Below are 24,661 nucleotides of genomic sequence, written 5' to 3'. Positions count from 1 at the left end.
TTCTTCTTGCCATCATGTGAAGAAAGATGTGTTTGCTTCCCCTTCCACCATGATTGTAAGTTTTCCAAGGCCTCCCCAGCCATGCAGAACTGTGAATCAATTAAACCTCTTTCCTTTATAAATTATTATCTGGGGAATGTCCTTATAGCATTGTGAGAACAGACTAATATGGTAAACTGGTACTGCAGAGAGTGGGGTGCTGCTGTAAAGACACTAGAAAATGTGGAAGTGATGTTGGAACTAGGAAACAGGCAGAGATTGGAACAGTCTGGAGGACTCAGAAGAAGACAGGAAAGTGTGGGAAAATTTGGAACTTCCTAGAGACTTGTGGAATGACTTCGGCCAAGATGCTAATAGTGATGTGGACAACAAAGTCCAGGCTGAGGTGGTTTCAGATGGAGATGAGGAACTTGCTGGGAACTGGAGCAAAGGTGACTCTTGTTATGCTTTAGCAAAGAGACTGGTGGCTTTTTGCCTCTTCCCTAGAGATCTCTGGAACTTTGAACTTGAGAGAGATGATTTAGGGTATCTGGCAGAAAAAAATTTCTAAGTGGCAAAGCATTCAAGAGGAAGCAGAGCATAAAAGTTTGAAAAATTTGCAGCTTAATGATGAGATAGTAAAGAAAACCCCATTTTCTGGGGAGACATTCAGGCCAGCTGCAGAAGTTTGCATAAGTAATAAGAAGCCAAATGTTAATCACCAAGGCAATGGGGAAAATGTCTTCAGGGCATGTCAGAGATACTTGTGGCAGCCCCTCCCATCACAGGCCTTGAGGCTTAGGAGAGAAAAATGGTTTCCCAGGGCCCAGGGACCCCTGCTCTGTGCAGCCTCGAGACATGGTGCCCTGCCTCCCAGCTGCTTCAGCTCTAGCTTTGGCTAAAAGGAGCCAATGTATAGCTCAGGCCATTGCTTCAGAGGATGCAAGCCCCACACCTTGGCAGCTTCCATGTGGTGTTCAGCCTGCAGGTGTGCAGAAGACAAGAACTGAGGTTTGGGAACCTCTGCCTAGATTTCAGAGAATGTATAGGAATGCCTGCATGTTTAGGCAGAAGTCTGCTGCAGAGGTGGAGCCCTCATAGAGAACCTCTGCTAGGGAAGTGCAGAAAAGAAATGTAGGGTTGGAGCCCCCACACAGAGTCCCCACTGTCTCAAAAATTAAAATAAAAAAAAAACTTTGGGGGACTGTTGGGAAGGCAGACAGATTGTGTTTTGAAATGTAAGGACAAGTTATCTGGGAGGGGCCAGGAGTAGAATGATATGGTTTGGCTGTGTCCCCACCCAAATCTCATCTTGAATTGTAGTTCCCCAAAATCCCCATGTGTCATGGGAGGGACATTGTGGGGGGTAATTGAATCATGGGGGCATAAGAATCATGGGGGCAATTATCCCTATGCTGCTGTTCTCGTGACAGTGAGTTCTCACAAGATCTAATGGTTTTATAAGGAGATTTTCTCCCTTTTGCTTGGCACTTCTCCTTCCTGCCATCATGTGAAGAAGGACGTGTTTACTTCCTCTTCCACCACGATCATAAGTTTCCAGCTATGTGGAACTGTTAGTTAATAAACCTCTTTCCTTTATAAATTACCCAGTCTCAGGCATGTCCTTATGGCAGCGTGAGAATGGGCTAATACAAGTGCAACCCCAGATTCTTCTCTTCAGTTATTCAGGTAGTGTCTTCTTTTTTTAAAGTCAGTAGTTCTCAAAATGTGGTTTCTGAACCTGCAACATTATCACCACCCAGGAGTGTGTTAGAAATGCAAACTCTCAAGCTCTACCCCAGGTCTTCTGAGTGAGAAATTCTGAAGGTGTGCTGACCAGCACATCTGAGTTTTAGCAACCCCCAGGGTTTCTGCTGCATGCTAAAGTTTAAGGACTTCTGCACCCAAACACAATGTTTACAGTCTTCCCCATGTTTGCCCCTGAAGTAATTTTACAAAGACACCTTTCCCCCAAAGAGGAATCTTTGCACCAGCTACTAAGAGAATAAATATATCCCCATCTTACTATATTCCAAATCCGCGGTGGTTCCCCCTTCTCTCATAGTAATCAGAAAACCTGCTAGATAAATTCTAAAAGAGCTGTAACATTTTATTATAATACATTTGCTTCTTGCTTTTCTGACTCTTTCTCTCTGATCAGACACCTTTCTTGTTGCTGACCCTGGAGGTGGAACCAGGGACTTGACCATCCCTTTGACTACATCCTGTCTGCTGAGTTGCTGAGCCACTCTTGAGTGACCTGGCTGGATCATGCCTCTGGGTATCTAATAGACAGGGGATTCACAATAGGACAGTTAGGTCTACACATATAAGAGCATTTGAGAATAAGATGTGCATGGAATTGACTAGCAAAAACCAAACATTAAGGTAGTTGAAAGGTTGATATAAATTAAAGGCACTCCCATTACACCAACAGGTATCAGTTTAAAGTTTTTGCATTACCTCAGATAAGCAAAAGAGACACTGGAAAGGAACAGGCATGGCAGCAACCAAAACCCCAACTCCACCCTGCCATGGAAGGTCATGAGTAAATCTTCCCAAGAAGTAGGGAATACTACCAGACCAGGTCATGAATAAATTTTCCTAGGAAGTAGGGGATATTCCTTCCACCAGAGACTGCTACTCTTTCCCAAGAATGGAAAGAGATCTGGAACTTCACTGGGCTGAGAACCTCTTGGAAGGACAACTGATTCTTTATGGGATCTGAATTTGCCTTCCTGCTCCTACCTCCCAATCTCTCTTCCATCCTAGAAGTCCTGATTATCTTTGGTCATTGCCATCTCTGCTCATCTCTCCTCTTATGCACTCTCAATCCCCTATTGCTCTATTTTTTATTTTCCTTACCCAGTGTTCTACCATTTCACTCTCTCCTAAACTTTCCTTTCAACTGTGACCTTTGGAAAGGTTTTCCAGGCAAACAAACTCCCCCATACACTTCACCTTTTCACTACAAGTTTATTCTACTTCCAGAAAAATGGCTTTGCCCTGAGGAATCATGTCTCCTGCAGCTCTTTCTAAGAATGCTGCTTTCTTCCACACCCAGATTCTTGAATAACCCAGTCTCACCAGCTGTAGACACAGATGGGACCACATTTTGTGTTTGCTCCTTGTTCCTGCAACCAGCAAACCCTCAGCCCCCAAAGTTTTCCCAGTGATGTGTTGTAGCCTCAGAGGGTGACTCGCATATACTCTTGGTCTTCTCTCCAAGATTCTAAACAGAGTTCACTGCCTCTGCAAGCCAGTAGTGGCTGGCCCTGATGCTGTCCGCAGATGCTCTATGGGTCCAGCCATACAGTAGTCTTGGGTACTGAATAGTAGTAATGCCTCTGTCTCCAACCCTGTATCCCTTAGGTTACAAAGTCCCATAAGGTCCTTCATTATGCAGTCCCTACAGCTTCTACCGAAACCTCCTGGGGTATCGATTTCTTTCATTTTTCTCTACCTATTCCACAAACCCAGGCAACAACATCTTTTCCTCTTTTAGCCCAAAAAAGGTAACAGCATGCACATACATTAAGAATACAAATGAATGCCATGGATTGGAGCTATTTATAGCCCCACACAACCACCATCCACAGCATTACACCCTTAACCTCCCATCTTCTAGAAAGGACTTAGCCGCTTCTACCTTTGAGAAAGGCTCTTAATTTTGGCTTTCAGGACACCACCTCCTTGAACCTTCCTCCTTCCTATCTGGCCCATCTTCTCTTTAGGAGCTCCTTTCCTGGGCCCTAGCCTACATGTTGATGTTCCTCTCCTGAGTCCCATTTTCCTTTTACTCCACACATTTCTCTTGGCCACCATTACTCACTGACCATATGGCTTCAATGACTAGATATGCTGAGATTCCTAGATTCATAACTGTAACCCAGACCTCCTTCTCCCCTTCAGAGCCACATATTTACATGCTCACTGGACATCGCTTCTTGGATGTCTTCCAGGTACCTATCATTAGTATGTGCTACCTCATAGTCTTTATCCACAAACTCTTCACCTATGTTCCCTATTTCAATGAATGGTACCATCACCCTTCTAGTTGTCCCAGACTAGGGGTCTCTTACTTACCTCTACTTCCCTTTCACTACCTACAACCAGTAAATTACAAAGTCCAGAATCAGGTCTTGACCTCTTGGTTCAGGCCAATATGATTTCCAACTGGAATTCCCATCAAACCAGTCTCCTTACCCAGGATTTTGCTCTCCTCTATGGCAGTGCTTTCTCATCTGTTTTCTCATCATAGCACACAGAAAATGACAATTTTAGTACAGCACACTAGGACAACAACTTGAGGCTACTGGAGGAAGCTTCCAGCTCTGACTTCTGCCTCAGAGTCTAAGAGGTTCATTACCTTGGCTCAAAGCCTACTAGTAAGCTCTTCTCTGATTTTTTTTCACCCTTCTGCAGCCAAAGTGGTCTCTCTAAAGCACAGACATTACCAGGTCCCAGACTCCCAGTTTGGCTCTCCACCAGCTAGACCTCTTTGATCAGACCCCACCTCCCTCTCTAGCCTCCTCACCCCCTCGCCTTCTGCTCATGACCCCTTCCCCATGTTCCAATCACACCAAAACGACTTGCTATTATTACCCACAGAGGCCTGTGAGCTCTTGTCTCTAGACTTCCTCACCCTCCCACAGCATCCTGTACCTACCCTGAGGCTGCATTCCCTATCTTCTAACAAACATGGAAATCCACGAAAGGCAGGGGGCTGTGCCCAGAACTGCACCTGGCACATAGTGAGAATCCAAACACTTTTTGAAGAATGAGTGAATGGATGAATCAGCTTTTGTGATAAATCACTAAACCAGGAAAGAGAACCTTGGATCCCTGTTCTGCCACTAACCTACTAAACCACTGTGGATACCTCTGTCTGGGCCTCAGTCTTCTCACCCATCAAATGAGAGGATTCATCTCTGAATTCCCCTTCCTGCTGCAAAGGCCTGTGTACCCCTGGCTCTTTGGATCATAGAAATTCTGCAGTTATACAATTCTTCACTTTTTAAAAAAGACATTTGCTAAAAATCTCTGCATAAAAATGTCTGCATCAGCAGAAATAGGGAAGTAACTAAATGTAAGCAGTGTTTTTAAAATAATACTTTAAAAAATTCTGCATTTCGGGAAGGCAGCAAACCTTGAATTCCCCCCCTCTCCCCTGCACTTTGCAGGAGGAGGTAAGGCACTTGACTGTGGAAGAGAATGGATTTCAAAGTCCCTGTGCCTCCTCTCTTCCTGCCATGATCCTCTTCTCCTCCTACCTCTACCCTATTCATTTGATTCCAGGAAAGAACAGATGCACTGTTTCTTTCAAGACTAACTATGAAATAAGGTCTATGTGAAGGAGGTGAAGAGGTAGGTAACACAAAGTCTGAGGCAGGCTCTTCCAAAAGTCCTTTCAAGATTGTCCTGATTGGCCGGGCGTGTTGACTCATGCCTGTAATCCCGATACTTTGGGAAGCCAAGACCGGTGGATCACCTGAGGTCAGGAGTTCGAGACCAGCCTGGCCAACATGATGAAACCCTGTCTCCACTAAAAATACAAAAATTAGCCCGGTGTGGTGGCAAGTGCCTGTAATCCCAGCTACTTGGGAGACTGAGACAGGAGAATCACTTGAACCTAGGAGGCAGAGGTTGCAGTGAGCCAAGATCGTGCCGCTGTACTCCAGCCTCAGCGACAAGAGAAAAATTTCGTCAAAAAAAAAAAAAAAAAAAAAAAAAGATAATCCTGATCTTCCCAGGCCATTGTCATCAAACAAAAAGCTTTAGTCATCATGAGGACAATGAGTTATATTTTAGTGCTACACTTTATACTGGGTAGTAACTCTAAATGAAAATGATGCTAATAAATGATCTAACTCAAGAAGAAAGAGAAATGTCGATCTTCCCACGGAAAAGAGCCTAAGAAACTCAGTCACTGTTAAGGGCTTTTGATCTTGAAATTCTGTTGATGTGTTTAGGATTAAAACCAAGCCTCAAACCAAAGTGATTACTCCTACTAAGGTTTCTGCCAGGTAGAAATTTTACAGTTGAAAGGCCTTGCTAATAGTTGCTCATCATAATAATGTTAGCCATCAAATGCTGAACCATGGAGTTATTGTGCCCATTGTGGACAAAATGAAGCCTATGCTATAGTATTCTTTTTCATGTATGTATTTGTTCTTTAGCTTAAGGGAAACTATCATCATAGTAACCACATATACACATATATCTATACATAAGTAGCCCTCATATATAATCTAAATCTAGGGCAGGTGTGTTGGCTCATGCCTATAATCCCAGCACTTTGGGAGGCCAAGGTGGGTGCACTGCTTGAGCCCAGGAGTTCAAGACCAGCCTGGGCAACATGATGAAACCCTGTCTCAACAATAAAGACAAAAAATTAGCTGGGTGCATTGGCATGTGCCTGTAATCCCAACTACCTGGAAGGCTGAGTTGGGAGGATCACCTAAGCCTGGGAGGTTGAGGCTGCAGTGAGCCATGATCATGCCACCATACTCCAGTCTGGGTGACAGAGTAAGAACCTACTTCAATAAATGAATAAATAAAATAAAATAATAATAAAATAATATAAAATAATATGCCTGGTGCAGTGGCTCACACTATAATCTCAGCACTTTGGGAGACCTAGGTGGATGGATCACCTGAGGTCAGGAGTTCGAGACTAGCCTGACCAACATGGTGAAACCCCGTCTCTACTAAAAATACAAAAAATTAGCCAGGCATGGTGGCTGTTATCCCAGCTACTCTGGAGCCTGAGGCAGGAGAATCACTTGAACCTAGGAGGCGGAGGTTGCAGTGAACCAAGATTGTGCCATTGCACTCCAGCCTGGGCAACAAGAACAAAACTCCATCTCAAAATAAATAAATAAATAACCTAAATCTATAGACTAATGACTGTTTTTATTTCTGTAGTCCTTTACATTTGTAGGTATATATTTCTTATTGTCATATGTTACCTTCATTCACATTTGCTTCTTTCTAATACACCCAATAGATTAGCATTCTGGCATCGAGATTTGATGGCCTGAGAAATTTTAGAAACATGTCACTTACTGGGTGTGGTGAGAATGAGGAGCAATAGAGAGAAAAGTAGATGAGAGAGAGGAGTGAAAATTAAATGAGTTCCTGCGTTGGCAGCTTCTCATTTTGCAATGTGTGCCCCTGGAGAGAAAGTGATTTTCTTTTGACTTTAGAGTAAGAGGTACTAGGGTTATCTCAGTCAATGAGTGACTGCAGGCACTGCCTCCCAAAGGTAGCTTCCCGCAGGAGGATGGAACCAGAGCTCTGTTTTCTGGCAAGTGGCTTGAGGTAGCAGTCAGCTGACCACATCCTTTTAAACAGGGCAGGTCCTGAGCTTTTTGGAAAATTGGGAGGGGAAGATATATATTTTAAAATTCCTTTGGTTTGTGTGAAAGTTCATCTTTAGGTATTTAAAGAGTTCTTTTAAGGTCTCAGGTTCTTCTTGCTGTCACACGGCAAATAACCTATTTGAACAGTCAATATTCTGTGGCAAACCTTGGTGTAGAGTTGGAGGTGAAGGTGATATTGGAGATGAAGCAGTCTTAGTTTTTGCATTTTATCACAGGTAAATACCATTCTCTGTTTGTTGATCTTTTACAGGAAAAGAAAACTGATGAGAGTTTAAGGATTAAGATGGCAGATAGGAGGCAGGACTAGCTTGCAGTTTGTGCTCAGATGGATAAAGCAGCACGTGGAGACTCACATCATGAACTTTTGCTGCAAGAACTACCACAGGAACATAACAGGAAAGCTGAGAGAATCCACAGACCCTTTGAAGAAACTCGATCACTGCTGCAGGCTCCTTGAGACGCTGAAAAACTGTGAGTCAGCTTGCTTTCTCAACAGAGAGGCTCGTGGTCTGGGGCAAGTTCTCAGCCCTGATCACCGGCTGCCTGGAAATAGACTCAGTGCTGTTGTGGGGCATGATTCTTTTTATTTATATTGACATTCTGTTTCATTTCACAAAGGGTTTAAGCCAAATCACCATTCCTTTTTTTTTTTTTTTTTAAAGACAGAGTCTCGCTCTGTTGCCCAGGCTGGAGTGCAGTGACACGATCTCAGCTCACTGTGCAACCTCCATCTCCCGGATTCAAGTGATTCTCCTGCTTCAGCCTCCTGAGTAGCTGGGTCTACAGGCATATGCCACTATGCAGAGCTAATTTTTGTATTTGTAGTAGAGATGGGGTTTCACCATGTTGGCCAGGCTGGTCTCGAACTCCTGACCTCAAGTGATTCGCCCACCTTGGCCTCCCAAAGTGGTGGGATTACAGGTGTGAACGACCATGCCCGGCCCAAACCACCATCCTTAACGCACAATTTAAAAACCAATTCTTGAAAAATCCATAAGGGATGAAAAATTCTGTGAAAACAATTTAAAAAGTTGAACTATCTAGTGACCCGTATATTCCCTACCTTCTGATGCTCGCCCCTTTTTGTAGTCCCCTCACCTGAGTGTGAGTGGGACCTGTGGCTTGCTTGTAACCAATACATTATGGCAAAGGTGATGGGATGTCACTCCTGTAATCACATTATGTTAATAAAACTTCCCCTTGCCGGCAGTCTTGTTCTCAGTCTCCTGCTGGCTTTGAAGAAGCAAATACCCATTCTGTGAACTGCCTATGGAGGGACCAACATGGCAAGGACCTGCAGAGCGTTTATAGGAGCTGGGAGCCTACAGCTTCAAGGGAATAAAGGCTGCCAACAATCTGAGTGGACCTCAAAGTGGACACTTGCTGAGTCAAACATTAAGAATAACATTCAGCCTACACCCTGGTGGCAGCCTGAAGCAGGGACCCTAAAGCAGAGAACCCAGCTAAACCATGCCTGGACTCTTGCCCCACAAAAACGCCGAGATAAACAGCTGTTGTTTTAAGCTGCTAAAAAATGTTGAAAGTTTCGGCCGGGCACGGTGGCTCACGCCTGTAATCCCAGCACTTTGGGAGGCCGAGGCTGGTGGATCACGAGCTCAGGAGACTGAGACCATCCTGGCTAACTTGGAGAAACCCCGTCTCTACTAAAAATACAAAATTAGCCGGGTGTGGTGGTGCATGCCTGTAATCCCAGCTACTTGGGAAGCTGAGGCAGGATAATCACTTGAACCTGGGAGGTGGAAGTTGTGGTGAGCCGACATCGTGCCATAGTACTCCAGCCTGGGGAGGAAGAGCAAAACTCTGTCTCAAAAAAAAAAAAAAAACAACAAACGTTAAAAGTTTCAACTATATGGCAGTATTTTTCAGCAACTCTATATGCAGAATGATTTTCTTCCTCACCCAATTTCCCCAAACATTAAGGTCTCTGCTGTTCAAAAGGGGGCAGGCAGCTTTAAGAAGGGAAGTCAAATGGCAAATAAATAGAAGGTAAGCTTAGCAATAATATTTGAAACATAAAGAAGACAGAACTTGCTAGGAGAGATTTTGTGAGATGACTAACCATGGTCATTGTTGGTAGTCATCTGTACATTTTTCTTTTCTCCTTTTTCTCTTCTGCTTCTCCTTTTTTTCTTCTGGCTCACTGGAACCTCTGCCTCCCAGGTTCAAGTGATGCTCTTGCCTCAGCCTCCTGACACCACGCATGGCTAATTACAGGCGTCTGACACCACGCATGGCTAATTTTTTGTATTTTTAGTAGAGATGGGGTTTCACCATGTTGGCCAGGCTGGTCTCGAACTCCTAACCTCAAGTAATCCACCCACTGCACCCTCCCAAAGTGCTGGGATTACAGGCGTGAGCCACCACCCCTCGCCAACCCACTGTTCACTTAATTTCTCCCTATGCTGCTAGTATTCAAGGCTGAAGTCTGAGGCTGATATGAATGTGAATGGAGGTTGGGCTCTCTCACCTTGGTCAATGCTCCCAGTGATGTTCCTCTGGCTGGCTTTCCTCTGACTCCTGCTGGTGGCAGGCCCCTGAGTCTCTGCAGTGTCTTCTCTCTCCAGTCTTTGAGCCTTGGTCTCCACTCAGCCTCTGAGTGCAGGTGAGTCACCTTGCTCTACCTCACTGAGTCTCAGGGCAGATGTGCTGCTACTAATTCAGTGTTGGCAATGCTGGGGAGCTGTGGGTATGTCAGGGAAGCTAAATATGAAGACCTTCTTCTGTTGAACCACGTCACTACATTGATATGACAGCTCTCCTGTTGTGTAGGGCAGCCTGAGAGGTGGTGCTTTCCAGGGGCCTGAACAAAGTTGTGCCTATTCCCCCTTCCTATTTCTTTTCTGTTTCTACCTGAAGGATTTAGGAGAGCTGAGGTGGGTGGATCACCTGAGGTCAGGAGTTCAAGACCAGCTTGGCCAACATGGCGAAACCCTGTCTCTACTAAAACTGTAAAAATTAGCTGGGCATGGTGGCAGGCTACTGTAATCCCAGCTACTCAGGAGGCTGAGGCAGAAGAATCACATGAACCCGGGAGGCAGGGGTTGCAGTAAGCCGAGATTGCAGCACTGCATTCCAGCCTGGGCGACAGAGTGAGATTCCATCTCAAAAACATAAATAAATATAAAGAAAGAAAGATTTAGGGGAAAGCAGGAAAAATAAAGATCATTTAGAGAAGCCAAGCCAAGAGACTCTATCTTTCCCTAAACAGCCTTTAGGCAAACTGCAAGGGAAGAAAGTTTAGGAGCCTTAATAACTGTCTTCATAATCAAACCTAAGACACCGCAGGCCTTGATAGAGTGATCCAAATAGTAACTGGAAAATAAGAGCTGCAGCTTCAATGAAAGGTGTTCGGGAATAAGATGGAACATGAGAGAGGTGAACAGGTCCTGAGGTGGCATTACCCTTCACATTATCCGCTCGACATTTATGGCAAATTCAGAACAGCAGGAAGGAAGGACTGCAATTGCCAGTAAACAATGACCCTATGCGGACCTTGAGCTCTTCCTCTGACCCTTGCACATTCTTTGGCCTGGACTTAGAGTTGCGGCTGTAATGCCCAATGACAAATTCATCCTTTGTTACAATCAGCTTTTATATAAGATCCACGAGAGGAGGAACTTTGTCTTATTTTATTTACGACTGAATACTCCTAGGGCCCAGGGCCTAGCACAGCACTCAGTAAATAGAAATCTCAAGAAATATTTGTGGCCTGATTAACTGATTATTTTACAAATCGTGTGCTATGTTGAAACCTTTTTATCAGCATGTTCCGTGTTGAAGGCAATAATTCTATAGTGTATTAGCTTACTTTTTTTTCCCATGTAATAGTTCTCATTATTATTATTATTATTATTTTTGTCAAAGGGCCTTGTTCTATCACCTAGGCTGGAGTGCAGTGGCACGATGATGGCTCACTTTAGTCTCAACTTCCTGGGCTGAAGTGATCCTCCTCCCTTATCCTCTGGAGTAGCCGGGACTACAGATGTGCACCACCATGCCTGGCCAATTTTTTTTTTTCTTTAATTTTTATTAGAGATGAGGTCTGGCTTATGTTGCCTAGGCTGGTCTTGGACTCCTGGGCTCAAAAAATCCTCACACCAAAGTGCCAGGATTACAGGTGACAGCCACTGCACCTGGCCATACATTTTGAGCTATACTTTAGATATATAACAATTTTTTTATTACAATGCTAGTTCCATTAGAAGATGCTTTTACAGGATTTTTTTTATTTTATTTTTTGTTTTGCATAACCAGAAAACATAATCCCACAATTATGGCAAAAACATATATGGTCATTGCTATAGTTTGGATATTTGACCCTCCAAACCTCATGTTGAAATCTGATCTTTAATGTAACAGGAGGTGTCTGGGTTGTGGGGGTGGATCCCTCCTAGATGGTTTGGTTCCTCCTTGCAGTAATGAATTAGTTCTTGCTCTATTAGTTCCTGCAGAAGTTTTCCTGAGAGCTGATTGTTAAAAGAGATCCTGGCACCTGTTCCACCTCTCTCTTCCTTCCTCTCCTGCCATATGATCTCGGTGTGGCCAGCTCCCCTTCACCTTCCACTGAGGGAAGCAGGCTGAAGCTTTACCAGAAGCAGATGCTGGTGCCAGGCTCTTGTACAGTGTGCAGAACTGTAAGCCAAATAAACCTCTTTTTTTTTTTTTATAAATTATTCAGCCTCAGGTATTCCTTGATAGTAATGCAAACTGACTAAGACAGCCACATTGCAAATATCCAATAAGGCTTTAATTTGAGAACAAAGTTACTAATCTTGGATTAGTACACTATTACATTATTTTGATGCCATTCAATTTATCAAGTATTCATAAAGTATCAATTGTGATAATGAAATATTTGACATTGATAAGATATGAACCCAGTCCTCTCTTCCTGGGATGCCGGGAAGCTGCCCATATCCTTAGGAAATCGCTAAGTAACAATACAGTGAATATATGACTAATATGCTCAAATGAGTGATATTAATGGTGAATGCTCTGGGAACATGAAAGACAAAGATGAGGTCATATGAACTATAAGAGACAAGGGAGGCTTCAGGGAGAAGTGGAGATAGCCCTGCCCAGAACCCCTTCTTAGAGGGCCCTGCTCTGGCCCTTCTCTGGCCACAGTCCAACACCAGAGTGAGGAGTCCATCAGGAAATGCCCACCAGAGCCTGCACCCACCCCCTCTCTTCTAGACCACACTCTGTGTTCTGGGACTCCCAGAATTCTGGCCAAACACTCTGAGTCCACTTCTAAGGCCTGTATAAGGCCTTTTATGCTGGCATCCACAGCAGGCGAAGGAATGAGTAAAAGGTAGAAAAGAAACTAGGTGGGCCACGGGCCTGAGGCAGAGGGCCAAGGGCTGGCTCTTCCTGCCCCACTACATTTAAGCACAGAACAATAATTCAGAATTAGAACTTCCCCTTCCAGGTTATTTATGAAGTATATTGGTCAATGGAGGAAGATAGAGCACATCTTCTCTTTCAAGTTTTTAAGTTAATTTGTATGATTAAAATATTTAGATATAAGTAACATTGAGCCTTATTTGTACTTTTGCCCCATACTCAACAAATGTTATGAACAGATCTGATCAGAAAGAATGAGGAAAGGGAAGGACTGGTATGGAATGAGAATAGAAGAGCTAGTAGAAATGCTCTGAACTCCATTCAGGTGTCAAAAGTGAATCTCTCACAGTGCTTGGGATGATGGATAGTAGATGAAATACTGTTTTTGATGAAAAAGAAAAGAAAAGCCCTTACCTGAACTTGTGCATGTATGATTTTGCAAGCTAACAGCCTTCCTTTCAATAAATTCCTTTGCAGCTTAAATCAGAGTATATTTTTTAAAAAATATTTTTTAGTTTTGAAAATTGAGATTGTCTCACCCCTGTCACCAAGGCTAGAGTGCAGTGGCATAATCACTGCTCACTGCAGCCTTGACTTCCCTGGCTCAGGTGATTCTTCCACCTTAGCCTCCCGAGTAACTGGACTTACAGGCACGTGCCACCATGCCTGGCAAATTTTTTGTACAGACAGGGTTTATCTATGTTGCCCAGGCTGATCTTGAACTCCTGGGCTCAAGCGATCCGCCTGCCTTGGCCTCCCAAAGTGCTGTGATTACAGGTGTGAGCCACTGTGCCTGGCCCAAAGTCCATTTCTCAATTGCAATTAAGACAGATATCACAAGCACACAAGAAAGGCCAGGTATAATAGAAGTGTTCTATAATAACAAACTAAAAAACAAATACAATTGAGATCAAGCAAAATGTCTAACAGGAGAATAAGAGGTAATTCAGATAGATAATGGTCAATTCAGATAATGAAATACTATGTAGCCTTAAAAACCATGTTGAAAAAGACCATTTTGTGACTTGGGAAATTGTTCATGATATTAGTAAAAAGAACGGTATACAAAATTGTACATAGTATAAATAATGTCAAGTTTGTTTTTAAAAATACACCATAAGCATATTGAAAAGGCTAAAAATAAATATACTATAATGGTAACAGTAATTGGTGGATTATAGACTTTTTTATATTTCTCTATATTTCCAAATTATATACAATGAATATATATTACTGTTGTCATCAGAAGACCAACAACTGTTATAAACACAAACACACACATCTGAGGGACAAAGATCTGCGTGAAGAAAAAAGCAGAACTAAGAGTTATCTCCAGAGGATTCCAGTCCAGTGTGGTGATGGAACATTTGTGCTTTCTCTATTCTCTCAGGAGAACCTAATGAAATAAATATAATTACATAGAAGAGCAAAAAGGAATAAACGCTTACTTACCAGTGAGGGCTGAACCATTAGATGAGAAGTATCAAATGACTTCAGGAAGATGAGAGGATCAGAGCATGTGGATGGGTTAATCTGAGTGGAGGAAGCCCATAACACAAGTCTAAGTAAGGAAGAGGCTAAAGTGGAGGTGAGAGCTCAGCTTAGTGGTGGAAAGCTGAAGAGGCTCTAGACCAGAGTGGGGCTGCTATGCAGAGACAAGAAAGGGGTCTCGGGCCGGGTGCAGTGGCTCATGCTTGTAATCCCAGCACTTTGGGAGGCCGAAGTAGGAGGATCTCGAGGTCAGGAGTTTCAGACCAGCCTGACCAACATGGTGAAACCCCCTCTCTACTAAAAATACAAAAATTAGCTGGACGTGGTGGTGGGCACCTGTAATCCCAGCTACTCAGGATGTTGAGGCAGGATAATCACTTGAACCCGGCAGGCAGAGGTTGCAGTGAGCTGAGATCGTGCCACTGTACTCCAGCCTGGGCAACTCCAGCCTGGGCTACAGAGCAAGACTCCATCTCAAAAAAAAAAAAAAAAGAAAAAAAAAAGAAAAGAAAAGAAAAAAAGAAAGGGGTCTCAACATAGTACACTGAAAGTTAACATCTGGCCTCTTTAACTCCCCTCCCTTCTCACAAGTACCTTACAGTAAAACAATCCATATTAATTCTGAGGGCAAAAAAGCGAAAGGAAACAGAAACAAGTGGGCTCTTACTAAAATAAAATGGTCTGGTTGGGGGGAACTAGGCTTCCTCCCTCTTTATTCTGACATTTTGAGGCTTCCAGTCTGATGCTCAGCGTCAGGTCCACACACTTTAAAGCAAAGTCTGCAGTTAACATGCACTGGCCAATCATGCAGAATTCCCTGTTTTCCTAGTCTAAGGGGAGGTCTCTTGGGTAAAGAAACAGACAATCCAACAACAGAGAAAGCTCGCACTAGCTACCTGGAATAATCAATCTGGTCCTCCTCCAAAAGTGCTGGGATTACAGGTGTGAACCACCATGTCTGGCCAAAAATGCTTTTGTATTATCTTTTTCTTACCATGGTCCTGTAGTGCTTTATTTAAAGCAAAGTCAAAATAAAATGCACTGTGATTACAAAACTACAGAAATAAAACATATTTACATGACTCCTAAAATATGCTATCTTATATGAAAATACATTTTACCTGTTTTCAATCCCCAGTTAGATCCTTGAAAATTACAGGCCCAATACAAAAATTTCTGTCTTGAGACAAATTTCAAAATACTCTTATTTTATAAAGACTTTAACACTGCCACCTTGTGGCAGCAAAAATCACTTATTTATGTAGAAAGTTACGTGTTTTATTTTTATTATTCATATGGTTCAAAATTCAGTATTTTTTAAAACATCATGTGATAAAACTCTCCCTCCAACCCTGTCCTTTCCATAGAGAATACAATGTTAATAATTTTTGTGTGTATTCTTCCAGGGATGTTTTAAGCACAAACAAAAAGTATTTTTAATACAAACGCTAAAATACTACATTGCTATATATTTTGCTTTTTCAGTCTTTTAATGGTATTTTGGAGATTTTTCTGTATCAAGACATAAAAAGTCTTCCTTCTTTTAAAAATAGGTGTAAAATTGTTCACTATATTGATGTTGGTTGATTTAACCAGCACATAATGATGGTTAGTTACAGTTTTGTTTTTTGTTTTTTTGAAACAGAGTCTTGCTCTCTTGCCCAGGCTGGAGTGCAGTGGCATGATCTTGGCTTACTGGTTCAAGCTATTCTCGTGCCTCAGCCTCCCCAGTAGCTGGGATTACAGGCACATACCACCACGCCTGGCTAATTTTTGTGTTTTTAGTAAAGACAGGGTTTCACCATGTTGGCCAGGCTTGTCTAGAGCTCCTGGCCCTAACTGATCCAACCACCTTGGCCCCCTAAAGTTCTGAGATAACAAGTGTGAGCCACTGTGCCCAGCCAGTCTAGTCTTTTCATTTTCCAAATGATGCTGCAATAATTTTGTGTGCCATTTCACACATTTTAGGAAGAGTATATATATTTATAATTTTGATAGATTTTATCAAATTTACCTCTCCTGAGTTTGTACCAATTTGCACTCCAAACAGGAAGATAGGAGGGTACTGTTGTCTTATACCAATGACATTTTGTTATCCAGACTCTTGATCTTTAGCAATTTCATTAGAACAAAAATGTTTTCTTGCAGTTTTAATGTGAATTTCATTTACTATAGGAGAGGCTGAGTAAATTTTCATATGTTTAAGACCCTATATTAGTTTGCTAGGGCTGCTGAAGCAAAGTACCACAAACTGGGTATGGCTTTAAATAACAGAAATACATTGTCACAGTCTGGAGGCTGGAAGTCTGGGACCGAGGTATCTTGCAGGTTTGTTCCAAGGGGTGTGAGGATGGATCTGTTCCATGCCTCTGCCCTATCTTCCAATAGGTTGCTGGTAGTTCCTGGTATTCTTTGGCTTGTAGAAGCGTCACTCTAATTACTGCCTTCATCTTCATGTGGCCTTCTCCCTGTGTGTATCTGTCCAGATTTTCCTTTTATATTTATTTTTACACCTTTCTTTAAGGAGACCAGTCAAATTGGATTAGGGCCCCCCCTACTGACTTCATTTTAATTAGATTACCTCTCCAAAGACCCTATTTTCAAATAAGGTCACATTCTGAGGTACTGGGGGCTAAGATTTAGACATAGGAATTTTAGAGGAATACAATTCAACCCATAACAGAGTCAATTATATTTTCTTACATTTTCTGTTAACATAATTTATCTAATGAACCTTTTAAAATTGACTGGGAATGGTGGCTCACGCCTGTAATCCCAGCACTTTGGGAGGCTGAGGTGGGAGAATTGCTTGAGCTCAGGAGTTTGAGACCAGCCTGGGCAATATGGTGAAACCCCATCTCTACATAAAATACAAACATTAGTCAGGCATGGTGGCTCCTGCCTGTGGCCCCAGCTGCTCTGGAGGCTGAGGCTGGAAGATCACTTGAGCCCGTAAGTGGAGGTTGCAGTGAGCCGAGATTCTGCTACTGCATTCCAGCCTGGATGACAGAGCAAGGCTCTATCTCAAAAAACAAAACTAAATAAATAAAATAAAATTGATGTGTAGGACCTTTTCACGTGAGAAAAATTAGGCCTTTGTCTAGGATGATTAGAAATATTTTCTCAGTTGCTTCACTTTGCTTATGAAGGTTTTCCTGCATAGAAATTATTTTTTACATAAATAGATTTGATCAATTTCTTGTTTATGACTTCTGAGTTTTTGTGTACACCCAGAAATATCTTCCCCATGTTGCAGTTGTATAATAATTCTTGCAGGGCTTTCCACTAGTACTTTTATAGTATTAGTGTTTGCTTTTATTCATTTGGATTTTTTTTTTTTTTCCTGGTAGGATATATGATGTATAAAGCCAATTTTCTTTCTGGGTGTCTATTCAGTTTTCCATTAATATTTGTTGAATATTCATATCTCCCCAGTTATTTGAGATGCTACCTTTAATACATGGTATGTTCCTATACTGGGTCTAATCTGGATTTTTCAAAAATTTGGCTCTAGCGAACTGCTGATTAATGAGCCAGTTCTATGCTATTTTAATTACTGAGAATGCATATTTTAAAATTTGACAAAGCTAGTCCCCCTTTTCAGAATGTTCATGAATTTTTTTTTTTCTTTTAAAAGATCAGCTTAGGATAACTGACATCTTATGTCTTTTTATTTGAGAAAATCATGTAACTTTTGATTAAAATCTCCATTTGTGTTCAACAGTAGCATTTAAAAAACTAAGCTGGGTGTGGTGGTTCATGCCTGTAATTCCAGCACTTTGTGGGAGGATTGCTTTAGCCCAGGAATTTGAGACCAGCCTGGGCAACATAGCAAGACCCTGTCTCTACAAAAAATTTTAAAAAATAGCTGGGTGTGGTGGCACACATCTGTAGCACCAGCTACTTGGGAGGCTGAGATGGGAGGATCACTTGAGCCCAGGAGGTAGAGGCTGCAATGAGCCGTTATCACACCACTGCACTCCAGCCTGGGTGACAGAGTGAGACCCTGTCTAAAAAAAAAAGAAAGAAATTTAAGCCAGGTGGGGTGGCTGGTGCTTGTAATCCCAGCACTTTGGGAGACAGAGTGAGACCTCACCTCTAAAATATATATATATAGTAAATATTACCCATCTTATCATACAGTTCTATGAATTTTGAAAAATGAATATGTAACTACTACCACAATCAAAATATAGGATTTGTTCATCACCCCCAAAATTCCCCTTGGGTCTTTTTATAGGTGATCTCTCCCCTTCCTAGTACATGGTAACCACTGATAGAATGTTCTATCCTTATAGTTTTCCCTGTTCCAGACTGTCATATAAATGGAATCATACAGTATGAAGTCTTTGAATTTGGGTTCTTTCATTAGCATAATGTACTTGAAATTTATCCGTTATGTGTATCAGTTTTTTATTTATAAGTAATAATCCATTACATGGATGTACCAGTTTATGCATTCACCAACTAAAGGAATTCTGAGTGAGTTGTTTCCAGTTTGAGATTATGAATAATGCAGCTATAAACATTCACATACAGATTTTGTGCAGACAAAGTTTTTACTCCACTTGAGTAAATACCTAGGAGTGGGGTTGCTACTTGTAGGGCAAATTGCATGCTTAACTAAGAAACTGCAAAACTGTTTTCCAAAGAGAATGGACCATTGTGCACACCCATCAGGAATGTATGAGAGTTCCAGGTGCTTTGAATCTTTGTCAGCACTTGTTGTTGTCAGTTTTTAAAATTTTAGCAATCTAATATAGGTGTGTAATGGTATCTTGTAGTTCTTATTTGCATTTGTCTCATGATTAATGATGTTAAACATCTTTTCATATGTTTATTTACCATCCACATATCTTTTGTGAAGTGTCTGTGCAAATTTTTGCTCATTTAAAATTAGGTTGTTTTCTTTTTTTTTTTTTTTAATTATACTTTAAGTTCTCAGGTACATGTGCATAATGTGCAGGTTTGTTACATATGTATACTTGTGCCATGTTGGTGTGCTGCACCCATCAACTCGTCACCACCCATCAATTCATCATTTATATCATGTATAACTCCCAATGCAGTCCCTCCCCACCCCCCCATGATAGGCCCCAGTGTGTGATGTTCCCCTTCCCGAGTCCAAGTGATCTCATTGTTCAGTTCCCACCTATGAGTGAGAACATGCGGTGTTTGGTTTTCTGTTCTTGTGATAGTTTGCTAAGAATGATGGTTTCCAGCTGCATCCATGTCCCTACAAAGGACGCAAACTCATCCTTTTTTACGGCTGCATAGTATTCCATAAAAAATTAGGTTGTTTTCTTAACTGAGTTTTAAGATTTTGTATACTGACATTAAATTGATTTCCTGCAGTATTAAAGTTTTCTTCATCTTAATCAGGCACTTTTTTTTTTTTTTTTCCTTACTATGTTGCCCATGCTGGTCTCAAACTCCTGGCCTCAAGCGATCCTCCTGCCTTGGCTTCCCTGGGATTACAGGCATCAGCTTCTTCTCACAATTTCTTATAAAGTTTATTCCTTGGATGAAATTCCTACTGTAAATACATTTTCTTTCTTTTTTTTTTTTTTTTGAGATGGAGTCTCACTCTGTTGCCCAGCTTGGAGTGCAGTGGCGAGATCTTGGCTCACTGCAACCTCCGCCTCCTGGGTTCAAGCAATTCCCTGCCTCAGCCTCCTGAGTAGCTGGAATTACAGGTGCCCACTACCACGCCAGGCTGCTTTTTGTATTTTTAGTAGAGACAGGGTTTCGCCATCTTGGCCAGGCTGGTCTTGAAATCCTGACCTCGTGATCCACTCACCTTGGCCTCCCAAAGTGCTGAGATTACAGGCGTGAGCCACCGGGCCCAGCCGTAAATATATTTTCAATTCTTCTATACAACACATACATGCATACATTGCTGTGAAAGTGGCTTGTTGTGGAGGCATCTGCCATTGAGTCAGCGTGGCCTAAAAGCATAGTAGGAGCTGGTCCCTGAGGACCACTGGGCTCCAACGGTCAATGGTAAAAATGGACAATGGGAACTTGAAAGTGTTTTCCTGCTACAATATAGTCTGTGGTGTCACCCTAGTGCTCTCTTTTGACAAAGCTTAACACTGTGCCAGCTGGTAAAGGAAAAATACTTAAACAGTTCAGCTCCAGTGTCAAAAAATAGGGCAAAGAAGAGTGGATTTGGAGCTGGTGGGGCAATAAACTGAAAATAAACACACCGCTCTCTATATGTTTTGTAATCCCCTTTTCTATTTCAGCTATTTCAACCCCTATTCAGGACGCCCATCTCACGTCCAATTGCTCTGAAAGTTTCCTAATCCATCTTCTTGCCTCTATTCTTATAATATCTCCCACAATCCATCTTCAACAAAGATGACAGTGATTTCTTTAAGAGTCCAATTTTGACGATATTCTCATACTTAAAATTCCTAAGTCCCTCCTTCCTAAACGAAGCGTATTACGTGTTGCTTGGTCTGCCACCTTCCCACCACTACCTGCTGTGAACTTTGAGACTAAAAATGATGCCAGCTTTCCCTTCCCTGACATTGCTCACAGAAGAATGCTCTTGTCTCCACTTCGTTTTGTTAAGTCCTGAGCCACTCAGGAGGTCCTATCTCCCCCAAGTCTGGGCTAAGTATCCGTCCTCTTTCTCCCCACAAATCCATTTATTTAATCATCTAAAGAATATTTGTGCTCTACGTTCCAAGCAATGTGCTATATAGTTCCTGTTATAATCTAGTAATGTATGAATTTTCATTGTGGACTTCAATGTGCTCTAAAGAAAGGGAATGGAATTCTGAAATTGTATTAAATGAGGAAGAGCTGAAAAGCCAGTGCAGTTGAAACACAGAGCAGAGTGGTATGTGTGAGAAGTAGCTAGAGAAGTAGGCAGGGGTCAGAAAATGGAAGACCATATCCATGTTAATGATTTTTACTTAAATCAAGGATATGTGAACACAAGTTACTTGTATTAAGGAACTGTTAATTTTTAAGAGGGTTGATGATAGTACTGTAGTTACTCTTAAAAAAATTTTTTTTAAAGAGATACATGTTTGGGATTTGCTTCAAAATAATCCTAGGGAGACATGAAAGGTGAGTGGGCTGATGATGAAACAAGCTGGACCATGTGTTGATGATTGTGGAAACTGGGTGATGCATACAGGGTGATTATTTTATTCTAATTAATCACGTGCTTGCAATTTCCAATAATTTAATCTGGAGAAAAATAGATGGGTTTCATTTTAAGAAAGGTGAAAACATATGAACAGTAAGAATGATCTGAACACTCAGATTTGATTTCAGAAAGATCATGCTGTCTTCATTGCAGACATCAGAGGAAGAGGGTCAGAGTGGCTGTGAGAGACCATCTTAACAGACTTACAATGGTTCAAGAGACGAGACGATGGTCAAAGGAGGTGGAAATGGAAATAAGTGAAGGAATGCAAGAACCATTTTGGGGAACTTTAGGGTGAGGGCAGGTGACATTCACTCGGGGAACAATGCAAGAGGATCATGTTTGGCAGTGGAAGAGAAAGACATGAGCTTAATATTGGATGAGAGTTGTGGTTGTCTTTCAGATAAGTGAACATTTCAAGGAGGTAATATGGAGATTTCAGAGAAAGCCAGTACTCAATTAGGGATCAGTAGTATGTCACAGATGATCCTTGAAGTATGGTCATCATAGAATACAAACGAGTTTGAGAAGGGAAACTTGGTTGAGGCTTGAACAACTCTTAACATTTAATGACCAGGGAAAAATATGTGCTAGAAAGGAGATAAAATTGCTCGGCAGGGGTCTGAGGGCATAGGGAGGTGGCAGTGATTACAGGAAAAACAATGTGGTGTTGTGAAAATCTAGAAGGGAGTCATGAAGTGCCTAGTGTTTGAGTCAAGACCAAGACAAAAACTGCTCATTTAATTAAGTAACATATAGGCTGGTGATTTTTTCAAGGGCTTTATGGAGTGATGGGGGCAAATCAAAGAAGGGAACGGGTTGAGAAGCGAATGGAATGTGAGCAACTGGAGAGAACAAGCAAATTTACATGAACTTTGGCTGAGATAGTAAGGGGCGGATGTAGTAGCTGGGTGCTGAGATTTAAGATAAAAGTTTCAGCATGTTTACATGTTGGTACAATCACATTGAAGGGGGCATAGATGAATATAAAGGGGAGAAAAATCATAATTCACGGTGTGAGATTCCTTAGTAGCAGGAGATAGGATTCAAGACAGTAAGACTGCCTTGGTTATGAGGAAAGCTTCTCTAATGGAACAGTGAGGAGCGGAGGAGTGGTATCTAAATGGGTTTCTAAGCTGGAAGTGAACTAATGGAGTTCCTTTCATATAGTTTCTCTTTGCCACTGCCCCGTACTGAAATAGGAAAGGTCATCTACTAAGAGTGAGAGGGAAGCAAGGAGTTACAGGCTTGAAAAAACTGACGTCTAAATAGTTGAAGAAAGTTTGAATTTGGAGGTAATGAGTTTAGAGATACCACATCTAAATTTGTGTGTGCTCCATCAAATGCTCTGATGCAGTACCAAAGCAGCAGTTTGCCTAATGTATCATGTACATCTATCATTGCTTTTATCATGCTTTCATTTGCCATTTATCTATCACTGCTTTTTATTTGCCTATTTATGACTGTGTCTCTCCCAGCAAACTAAATTGAGAACGCTTGCTACATTTAATTGGTTTGGTGTCCCTAGCTCCTGGTTTACTGCTTAACCCAATGTAGGTTCTCAGATATTTGACAAAGGTAGAAATGAATAAAGCTTCTGCCTTTACTTGCAACAAACTTTAAAGGGAATTTCCCCTGGATGCTGTAAATGAGTGCTTATTATCTACCTATAATTATTGTGTATGCTTTACATGAATTAACTTAAGCCATACGAGTAGGTACTATTACTATTTTCCATTTTTTCAGACGAAGAAACTGAAGCACATAGGGATAAAATAACTTCACATACATAAATAAACCAAAGCATTCTAATAATTTCATACTATAGCTGACTGCCCAAAACAGCAATCACTTAACTTTGTGGTTTGGATACTTTCTTTGTAAAAAATCTTATTATAATAGTTATTTCAATAAATCACCCATACAGTATTTCCAAAAAATAAACTGTATCAATAGTGTTAGACGATATTAGGTTACCTCTGCTTCATAGTATATAAAACTGGTATTTGAAAACCACGAGGATCCATTTCAACATCCTTATGGATGTCAGATATCCAGACCAGACGCTGGGTAAAATATCAAAAGTGAGGAAAAGGAAATAAGGAAATGGGCATTCATCTGGCAAGCTATGAAGTACCTTCCCTTTCTATTGAAGGCTTTCTAAAACTCAGATGCAATGAGACAAATTTAAAAACTGTAGATTGAAGGCTTTTAGAGGTATTCACTACAATCAGTTCATCTGAGAAGTTGCACCATTATCACAAGCGTTTATTGAGTACCCATAGAACTCATGGTACCTTCACGGTGTTTACAGAACTTTGTTTATATGCCGACCTTGCCCTTAAGGAGCTTACAATCTAGTGGAAAGAAAGACGGAGTAACTCAGATGTGATAGAGCAATGAGTGAACAGATACTACAGACTGAAAAATTACCATAAATATAAAACACATACTGAAAAATGAGGGTTAATGGGGATGGCAAGGATGATAGGTAGTCCCAGATATACTCCTGACTTCTTGAAGGAGATAAGTATCTAGAATATTCAAGGACGTAAAGTGCAGTTGAGAAAGCCAGGATGCAAACAAACACTTCCTAACTGCTGCCTCTTTTCTTGCTCCCTGCAGTTGAGAACTGCAGAAAGAAAACGGGGATAGAGATAATGGGTAAAAACTTTTTAGTATTCTTTTAGCACTTCTCATTCTGAGTTAGACTGGAACAAAGTCACCATTTAGGTAACTTAGTTATCCTAGATCATCCTAAGCTGATTAAAAGGAAAGATTTTAAAAACTAGCTTGTCTATGTGAATTCTATGTACATACATAATTTAACCTTAACTAAACAGTTAGGATGACTAGGACTGCCACTATGCTGAAGACCACTGAACTGAATATAATACTGACATGGCAGAAGTGTGAGTTTTATCAGTGATACACGTTGTGTACTGCATTGGGGGCTTATTAGATGTGTGGCAGAATACACCCATTTATGAAGGCAGCACATCAGCAAGTAAAAACCTAAGTGGAGGTAGGAAATACCTAGAACACACGATGTTTTATGCAGCTCAACAGGACAACCCTGAAAAGACAAGAAATATGGTAATACCATAGTGACTAAAGTTGTCTTGACTCCCCGCCAACCACAATTATGAATCAAAACATGGAGTCTTTTTTTTTTTTTAAAGGCAAATACCCTCTTTAGCTGAGTCCAAGACTTTGGATATTACTGTACCTAAAAAGGGTAAAATGGTGGCCAGGCATGGTGGCTCACGCCTGC

The 24,661-nt window shown here is 41.5% G+C and overlaps 1 pseudogene; it reads right to left on the bottom strand.

Moving 5' to 3' along the window:
• Positions 1 to 2,021: 2,021 nt before the first annotated feature.
• LOC111550148 lies at positions 2,022 to 2,090 on the bottom strand (annotated as a pseudogene).
• Positions 2,091 to 24,661: the final 22,571 nt, after the last annotated feature.

Source organism: Piliocolobus tephrosceles, chromosome 2 (genome assembly GCF_002776525.5).
Source record: "Piliocolobus tephrosceles isolate RC106 chromosome 2, ASM277652v3, whole genome shotgun sequence".
In the NCBI taxonomy this organism is placed as follows: domain Eukaryota; kingdom Metazoa; phylum Chordata; class Mammalia; order Primates; family Cercopithecidae; genus Piliocolobus; species Piliocolobus tephrosceles.
Note: the sequence above shows the minus strand (reverse complement) of the source record. Positions and strands in the feature narration are given on the sequence as shown.